General features: G+C 42.2%; 1 protein-coding gene across 1 annotated transcript in view; it reads right to left on the bottom strand.

The window, feature by feature from the left end:
* The window catches only part of LOC118762878, an 84,323-nt gene extending 77,780 nt beyond the window's left edge, over window positions 1-6,543 (bottom strand). The window contains exon 1 of the transcript XR_004998624.1: window positions 6,167-6,543. The gene's annotated coding sequence lies outside the window, so the exon portion shown is untranslated. The remainder of the gene's footprint in view (window positions 1-6,166) is intronic.
* Window positions 6,544-10,000: the final 3,457 nt, after the last annotated feature.

The raw sequence follows: 10,000 nt of genomic DNA, 5'->3' as shown, positions 1-10,000 counted from the left end.
ACTGCAATAATAATAACCACGACAACCATTACCACAACTACCATCACCACCACCACTACTACCACAGCAACCACAACAACTATCATCACAACAACCACCACCACCACCACAATAACAATTACTATCACCACCACAACAACAACAACTGTCACCACTACCACCACCACCACCACAACAACAATTACTATCACCACTACTACAACAACAACAACTGTCACCACAACCACCACCACAACAACAACAACAACTATCACCACAACCACCACCACAACAATAACTATCACCACAACCACCACCACAACAACAATTACTATCACCACTACTAAAACAACAACTGTCACCACAACTACCACCACCACCACAACAACAACTATCACCACAACCACCACCACAACAACAATTACTATCACCACTACTACAACAACAACAACTGCCACCACTACCACCACCACCACAACAACAACAATAACTATCACCACAACCATCACCACAACAACAATTACTATCACCACTACTACAACAACAACAACTGTCACCACAACCACCACCACCACCATAACAACAACAACTGTCACCACAACTACCACCACCACACAACAACAACTATCACCACAACCACCACCACAACAACAATTACTATCACCACTACTACAACAACAACAACTGCCACCACTACCACCACCACCACAACAACAACAATAACTATCACCACAACCATCACCACAACAACAATTACTATCACCACTACTACAACAACAACAACTGTCACCACAACCACCACCACCACCATAACAACAATAACTATCACCACAACCACCACCACAACAACAATTACTATCACCATTACTACAACAACAACTGTCACCACAACCACCACCACCACCACAACAACAATAACTATCACCACAACCACCACCACAATAACAACAACAACAACTATCACCACAACTACCATGCCACTACCACCACCACGACAACAATAACTATCACCACCACCACCACCACCACCACCACAACAACAACAACAACAACTATCACCACAACAACCACCACCACCACTGTCACTACCGGTACCACTACCACCACCACAACAACAATAACTATCACCACCACCACCACCACTACAACCACCACTACTACAACAACAACAACTGTCACCACTACCACCACCACAACAACAATTACTATCACCACTACTACAACAACAACAACTGTCATCACAACCACCACCACCACCACAACAACAACAATTATCACCACAACCACCACCATTACTACCAACACCGCTACCAATACCACAACAATAACCACTACAACAACCACCACCACAACATCAACAACAACAACCACAGCAACGACAACCACTACCACAGCAACAACCACTGTAACAACAGCAACCACATTAACCACCACAACAGCAACCTCAGCGCAACAACAACAACAACAACAATTGCCCCCAAATTACCATAATAACCACACACAACTACCATTACTCTAATTAGTATTATACCATCACGACAACCACTGCTGCCATCATCATCATCATCATCACCATCATCGTCGTCGTCGTCGTCGTCGTCATCGTCATCGTCGTCGTCGATGTCTTCTCATAATAACCACCACCACCTCCACTACAACCTAAGCCCAGTGCCACCACCAACCTTAAGAAGTAGCCACGCCACGACCACCACCACGACCACCACTCTACATCTTCGCCATCGCCATCACGAACAAAGCCACTTCAATTACAACGACGCCGAGAACTACAACCACCACCACCACCACCACCACCACCACTACTACTACTACTACTACTACTACTATCATCCCTAACACCATCTCCCCAATCGCAAGTCCAGTTGTAAAAGACGTGCAATAAGACTATTGTGCAACCGTGTAGAAACATATATATGTGATGCCAACACACGTCAGCAGAGGGAGGTTGTAAGAAAGGTACATCAGCCAGGCCATTACACTTATATAACATACTGATGAAATCGTTGTAATTGCATGGTGTAATTCTTACAGTCTTTTGGTTCTCACTTTTAGGGGGTGGCATGGTGGTAGAGGCTGTTGGTGCTACCGTTGAGATGATGCTAATATGTTGGTAGTTCAAGTGGTATTGATGGTGATGGTGATGGTGGTGGCGGTAGTAATTGTTATTGTTGTTGTTGTTGCTGCTGCTGCTGTCAGCTCTGAAGGAGCAAACCAATGACCTAAGACATTCCAGCCATGATCGTCCAATTTGTCCCCATCTTATCCCCAAGATAAACCTGGAATCAAGGCATTCGAGAGAAATTTGGTCAAACGGAACATGACTTCTTTCGGGCCTCGGGTATGATGGATCCTTCTCAAAATATTAGGGGTCCCTATTATTTGTAATTACTGACGTCATAAGAATTTTTCCGAACTTTCGAGAGAACGTGAAATAATTCTACTGGAGATGTGGGTTCGAGTCCTACGGGCAGCCTTCGACTTTTTTCGATCCAAAAAGGTTTTTCAAACCAATATTTACATGCTATTATTTATAGCTTTATGTGCTTCGAGATCTCTCGTTCCAAAAACAAAAAATTATTTGTTTTTTAGTAGAGCCTGACAGATAGTCATGGCTCCTATTTATCTCCGGTCCTCGATCCGGATGTACCGGCTGACCACCCCTCTTATGGGTCATGCCTGTAACGTCCCTTTCGTAAAGATAGTTGAGCGTAAACTGGGGAAGATTCAGCTGTTACCTCTCGCTGGTCGATCGACCACGTAGAGCAAGGATGAGGAAGTTTTTGTAAGTAGCCGGAACAAATTGGAACTATATAAGAATCTGTGAAGTTTACCATCTGCCATGAGAAAATTAATGAATTTTTAATATTGGCTTCAGATTTTGGCCCAAGGCCAACGATTTCAAGGTAGAGGTAAGTCGATTACTTCGACTCCCTTTGATCAACTGGTACTTATTCTATCGACCCCGAAAAGATGGAAGGCAAAGTTGACCTCGGCGGAAATGAACTCAGAACATGAAGACGGACGAAATGTCGCTAAGCATTTTGCCCGGCATACTAACAATTCTGCTAGCTCGTACTTTAATGAATTTCTAATATTGATTTCAATTTTTGGCACAAGGCCAGCAAGTTCAGAGGAGGGGGCTAAGTCGATTCCATCGATCCCAGTACTCAATTGGTATTTATTTTATCGATCCGGAAAGGATGAGAGGTAAAAATAGATGTCGGTGAAAGTTGAACTTGAAACGTGAAGTCGTAAGAAATGTCGATAAACATTTTATCCGGCACGGTAACGATTCTGTCGGGTTGCCGTTTTATTAATCTTTAATATAACTAATATTAAGCATATATGAGATAACACTATTTTTTATGCGCCCTTTTCAAGCCTATCCAGGATCATGGTCCCGGTTTCCCGGTTTCTATGGCGTATGTGTTCCCCCCAGCTGGTGGCAGCGTTACTCAAGAAACAGGAAGAAAGAGTGAGAGAAAGTTGGGGCGAAAGAGTAAAACAGGGGTCGCCTACACCCCCTGCCGGAGCATTGTGGAGCTTTAGGTGTTTTCGCTCAATAAACACACACAACGCTCAGTCTGGGAATCGAAACCGCGAGTCCGCTGCCCTAACCATTGGGCCATTGCGCCTCCACTGGGATAACACTAAAATGACATTAATTACATGACAGTGAAACAGAAAATGAATTAGCAAAGATACTTGACGGTTTGCAAATCGAGGATGGAGACTTCACAAAACAAGAAATAGAAAGAGCCGCAACTAACCTGAAAGAAGGAAAACAAATTGGTCCTGACAACATCCCACCAGAAGTACTAAAAAGATGTGATTTAGACGACATCATCCTTGAATTTGCAAATAAACAACTAAATGACAATGTGAAGCCAGAAAAATAGTCTAAGATAGAATTGCTACCGCTGCTCAAAATTGGAGACCTAAGTGATACTGGGAATTACAGAGGGATTAGTCTGTAATCCATTGTTGCAAAAATGGTCAACAAGATGATACTTAACCGAATACAACATAAAATAGACAAACAATTGTGACCAAATCAAAATGGATTCAGATCAGGACGGTCAACATCTCATTGACCCAATTAGAAGACTGATAGAGGGAGTTAAGAGCCATAGCAGGAAGGCTATCATTATCTTTGTAGACTTTAAAAGGGTTTGATTCAGTATATAGAGGGATGATGATGAAGATACTTAAAGCATATGAAATTCTACCAAGAATTCTGAGAGCAAAAAACTATATGAGAACACTAGAGCGAAAGTGATCACTCCTAGTGGAGAGACAGAATACTTTGAAGACAAAGCCGGTGTATTACAAGATGACACGCTAGCACCTTATCTCTTCGCCATCGTTCTAGACTATGTAATGCGTAAAACGTACGATGGCAAGGAAGAAGAACTGGAATTCAAACTGCATAGGCAAAGAAGTAGACGGTATCAAGTAGTAACAGTAACTGACTAGGACACTGCTGATGACCTGGCATTACTAACAGAAAGGACAGAGCAAGCAAAGGAGGTGCCGAACAGATTAGAGCAAGAATCGGGGAAGGTAAGATTGTACTGTAACGCAAAGAAAACATAGCTGCAAGTATTCTTTTCTACATTTTTTCTACTCTAGGCACAACGTCCGAAATTTTGAGGGAGGAGGGTCAGTCAATTAGATCAACTCCAGTACGCAACTGGTACTTAATTCATCGACACCGAAAGGATAAAAGGCAAAGACGTCCTTGGCGGAATTTGAATTCAGAACGTAAAGACAGACGAAATACCTGTAGGGTTTTACGAGCGTACGTAAAGGAGTTGGTGACAGAAATGTCTCCTTTTGAATGTCACACGGTTGCTCCCTAACAAAATAAGAGAAGCCATATTCATAATATAACATATAAAATACAGCGCCAACGGAATGAATGAGGACAACAAACCGTTCTACTGTTTGAGAGAGAAGACTTTATTCACAATGTGTACAGAGAGAGAGAGAGTGTGTGTGTAAGTACTAATGAAGTGTTGTGTATGTGTGCATGCGACAAGTGTTTGTGTCTGTGTGTTCGTGTGTGTGACAAAAGGTACAGACAAGGGTGTGTGCGTATAACAGAAAATACAGAATACAGAGCATAAGTTCTCAGCATATTGAGTTAAGATAGAGTTAGTTTACCAGTTCATAAGGTACACAATAGTAAGTTCTATAACAAGATGTTGTGGGTCAGGTGGCAGAGTCGGTTACTAGCCGTGTAGAAGTTGTGGCTATCATGCCGTGCCGAATCTCTTGATATAGATAATTCTTTCAGTTAGACTGACTGTTTCTTCTCGGTGAAAGATTCACACAAACAGCGTGAGTTAAACCTGGTCGGTTTGTTGATGTGTACATGTTGTTGAAGTCGACGGAGGTGGAGACGACGATGGTGGAGATGACGTAAAGTTGAAGTACGACGATGGTGATGTCGGAGGCGGAGATGGAGATCGTTCTGCGTAGCGGGTGTACAATAGCATCTACATAGCTGGAGCTGGAACATGGCTGTCGCTGGAACTGGAACATGGCTGAGTAGCTCTGTGGTCAGTGACTAGACCTTAAAAGGTCTGGAGCCGAAAGACGGAGAATAGTGAAAACAAGCTTATTTATAGGGTTAAACTGGCTCAAAGAAGAGTATCTTATCCGAAGGCCGTGATTGGTTGGCTTTACACCCTGGCGCGAAATAAGTAGAAAGACAGACCGCGCTAGATGCCAACCAATCAGATCAGTGGACACAACAGGGTCAAACTAGCCAAAGATGGTTGTAATCGCAAACGAGATCATTCTTATGTGTCTCTCAAACAGTGAGGATATCAATATCGCTACATACCTATTTCTTTACTACCCACAAGGCGCTAAACACAGAGGAGACAAACAAGGACAGACAGACGGATTAAGTCGATTATATCGACCCCAGTGCGTAACTGGTACTTTAATTTATCGACCCCGAAAGGATGAAAGGCAAAGTCGACCTCGGCGGAATTTGAACTCAGAACGTAGCGGCAGACGAAATACCGCTAAGCATTTCGTCCGGTGTGCTAACGATTCTGCCTGCTCGCCGCCTTAACCAGATAATTATAATGTTTAAAAAGCGAAATATCAAAGGCGCTTCGGAGCGTAATGTTTTAAATTGAATGAAGTTTCTTACCTTGTATCTTAATGAAACGGTTAATCCTGCGATACATCGGAAAGCCGAGAGCTGTTAGTTGAGACCGATGAGGCAGTAATTCTTAGCTTGCAAGACCATTATCTGTAAGTCCAATATGATCGTTATCATTATCATTATCACGATCATTATTATTTCAGCACGATCATTATCCAGCATGATCATTATCAGAAATCTCATTATCCCTAAGTCCGAGATTATTATCTCTAAGTCCAACATGCAGTTGATTATCGACTAATTTTAATGTTAAGAAATTTTTTGGCAATGGTGAGTATAAATCAGTGATGCAAATTTCACTGTGTTATTCCGCAAAAGTGAATAACTTCCTATTAATATAGGATTAATAAAATATTGAATTACATAAACTTTTAAGTTTATTATAGGCGCAGGAGTGGCTGTGTGGTAAGTAGCTTGCTTACCAACCACATGGTTCCGGGTTCATTCCCACTGCGTGGCACCTTGGGAGAATCATCATCATCATCATCATCGTTTAACGTCCGCTTTCCATGCTAACATGGGTTGGACGATTTTGACTGAGGGCTGGCGAACCAGATGGCTGCACCAGGCTCCAAACTTGATTTGGCAGCCGGATGCCCTTCCTAACGCCAGCCACTCTGAGAGTGTCTTCTACTATAGCCTCGGGCCGACCAAAGCCTTGTGAGCGGATTTGGTAGACGGAAGCTGAAAGAAGCCCGTCGTATATATGCATATATATATATATATATATATATATATATATATAAGAATAAATGTTTTTATATATAAAGAACGTGAAATACAGGAAGGGACGAACACGGAACACAGACAAATCATTCGAAGCCTTCAATCTTCAGTCAGACACCGAATCATCATAGCAAATTTCGGCTGTTCAATTCTGATATTTGCTCCAACTCGGCCAGCCCCAAGAAAAAAACTAAGCTGTAAGCATTAGATTTCTTGGTAGAAGACAAGAATGTAAACGCAAGAGACGGATGTAAATACAAGAGACGAAAACGAAATTGAAAACAGTAATGGATAAACAAAATATATATAACGGTGGTTGTCATACGACTTTAGACCAAATGAGACAAAAACAACAACAACATAGCAGCTGGCGTAGAAATAATTACCTTTTCGGTAGAGGGGACACATGTTGGTCGAGATACGATCGCCAACAGAATGGTTAAGAAGCAGCAGGTTGCAGGAGAGAGAGAGAAAGAGAGACAGAGAGAGAGGGAATCAAAGAGGGTGGAAGGCAGGGGACAGAATCAGTGACCAAGAGAAAAGGAGAAAGAAGGGATTGAGGAGGATGGGAGGAAGAGGGGGGAAGAATCGGAGGGCGCCAAAATAGTTTGGTAAAGAAGCAATGGCGGGTAGGAAAGACAAAGTATATAGAAGTCGTGCAGGGTTTAAAATTGGATAAACAAACGGGGGATATATATATATATATATATATATAATATATATATATATATATATATATATATGTATGTATGTATGTATGTATGTATGTATGTATGTATGTATGTATGTATGTGTGTGTATATGTTTGTGTGTCTGTGTTTGTCTCCCCAACATCGCTTGACAACAGATGCTGGTCTATTTTCGTCCCCGTCACTTAGCGGTTCGGCAAAAGAGACCGATAGAATAAGTACTAGGCTTCCAAAGAATAAGTCCTGGGGTCGATTTGCTCGACTAAAGGCGGAGCTCCAGCATGACCGCAGTCAAATGTGTGAAACGAGTAAAAGAGTAAAGAGTGTTATTACGGAGACCAGTTTCCAACAGTATATGACGTATAAGAAACATGGCAAATTATAAGCAACTCTCTTTGATGCAACCAGTTTTCAACGTTCGTTGGTTTAGTTTTCGACGTTCTTTCATTGTAAATAAACTAACACAAAACGAAAGGAATCTGAAAAATTGCCTTACATCTCACTAAAAGGAATTTAGCATAAAAGTAGTTCAGGGCTCATGGTTTTATAAATCTGGAAACACTATTTTGATCCAAATGACTGAAATATTTTGTTCCTCTAGCGAGTTATGAACAATTGCAACCTTGATTTAAAACCTCTGATCGTAGCGAAAAGAAAGATAATGATGTGATTCGGCCCTAGTAATTTCAACCTCAGACCAGTTATGTTAGTGATGTTGACCTAAAATGACAAGCCACATAACCATTATTTTTGTCCCCTAATTCCATAATGAGAATGCCCTTAAAAATACATGCAGAGTTTCACTTCATCTTCCAGCGCGTAGGAGATTGTAACAGGATGAGAGATTCCCGCACTGGAGGGGTGCTGCTCGCATCCTTTACATCAAAGAAGAAAGAGTCAAGATTTTCCGTTAACTTCAACAGTATAAATATGTATTCTTTGATTCGCAATATAAACATTTCCTTCCTCAGGGCGAATCGGCAACCTAGGAGCTTATCGGCTGTAGTCTAGTGCAGTGAGTCAATCCTGCCCGTTCAAGCATAGCGGGGATGCACCACGAGGTAACAGCTCGAGAAAACTGCTGGAGACACGTCTGTATCGTTCAGTTGCTAGCGTCAAAGAGAAAGATACAAGAGAATTTCGCTGCTGCTAATTTTCTGCGCATGCGCACGAGGGAACTTCCGGCAGGCTTTCCGGAAGATTCCAACCCTGCGCATGCGTGCTGGAAATTTCCAAGATGGCGTCACAACAAGATCTTGAGCATACAACCTTTCTTTAGCCGATGAACTTCACAATGCTACGATAAACCATTTATTCCGCTATAACATCACTTTTTACAACAAATTTTCTCTTGTTCAAGCCTCTATTTTTTTACGAAGCCAATGCTTTGGTTACCGCTTTCATTACAGTTTATATTTTGTATATTCAGTGTAAATATACAGCGTACATTTTCTTGTTGAAGGACATACTACTCAGATATTAGAAGCCAGTTGATGGTTGTCCAATTCTTTCTTTAGGAAGCAAAAATCCTTTTCTGAGATCCTTTATTGGTACGTGACAGACAGTGGTGTAGCCAGATTGTGTGCCGCTTGAGGCAGCCCTTGAGATTGCAAATTCAAAGCGGTGCCTTCATAAAACTCCGTCCGAAGAGGACTATCCGCATTGTTCCACTTATGTACAATACTGAGAGAAGTCTGGTTTGAAATTGGGTACAGGCATTACAATGTGGTGAAGCAGATCGCTTCAAGATTATATGGTATGGGGTTCAATTTCAGAGGACGAACCTCCGGTAAGTTAAATGTCTTTTGCCAAACACTCAAATCGATCAACGCCTTATGCAACCTAACCAATCGCAGCCTCCAAATAAATCACGTGAGACAGACTGTTCTAAACTCTATTTGAGCCTACTGTTAGCTATACAAACTCCCCTCCTCCCAGTCTCGATGTCTGTTGGTTCCAGACCTTCAAAGGTCTAACCACTGACCATACGACAGCATTACAACGACCTCCATCTTCGTCGCCACCATCATGTCTCTACCAACGTCGTCAACAACATCTCTGCACAGCATCAACAACACTGCACAGGTTCTATCATATCGCTGTTCGTGAGCTTCCTCGCCATGGTTAACAGCAAACATACAACCCACGTAGATTCATGTAGATATATGGATAAATGTTCATCATTTCTATTCCCAGACCGGGCATTGTGAGTGTTTATTGAGCGAAAACACCTAAAGCTCCACGAGGCTCCGGCAGGGGGAGGTGGTGATCCCTGCTGTACACTTTCACCACAACTTCCTCTCACTCTTACTTCCTGTTTCTGTTGTACCTGTATTTCAAAGGGCCGGCCTTGTCACTCTCTGTGTCACGCTGAATATCCCCGAGAACTACGTTAAGGGTACAC

The sequence above is a fragment of the Octopus sinensis genome, linkage group LG4 (assembly GCF_006345805.1).
Source record: "Octopus sinensis linkage group LG4, ASM634580v1, whole genome shotgun sequence".
Taxonomy (NCBI): domain Eukaryota; kingdom Metazoa; phylum Mollusca; class Cephalopoda; order Octopoda; family Octopodidae; genus Octopus; species Octopus sinensis.
Note: the sequence above shows the minus strand (reverse complement) of the source record. Positions and strands in the feature narration are given on the sequence as shown.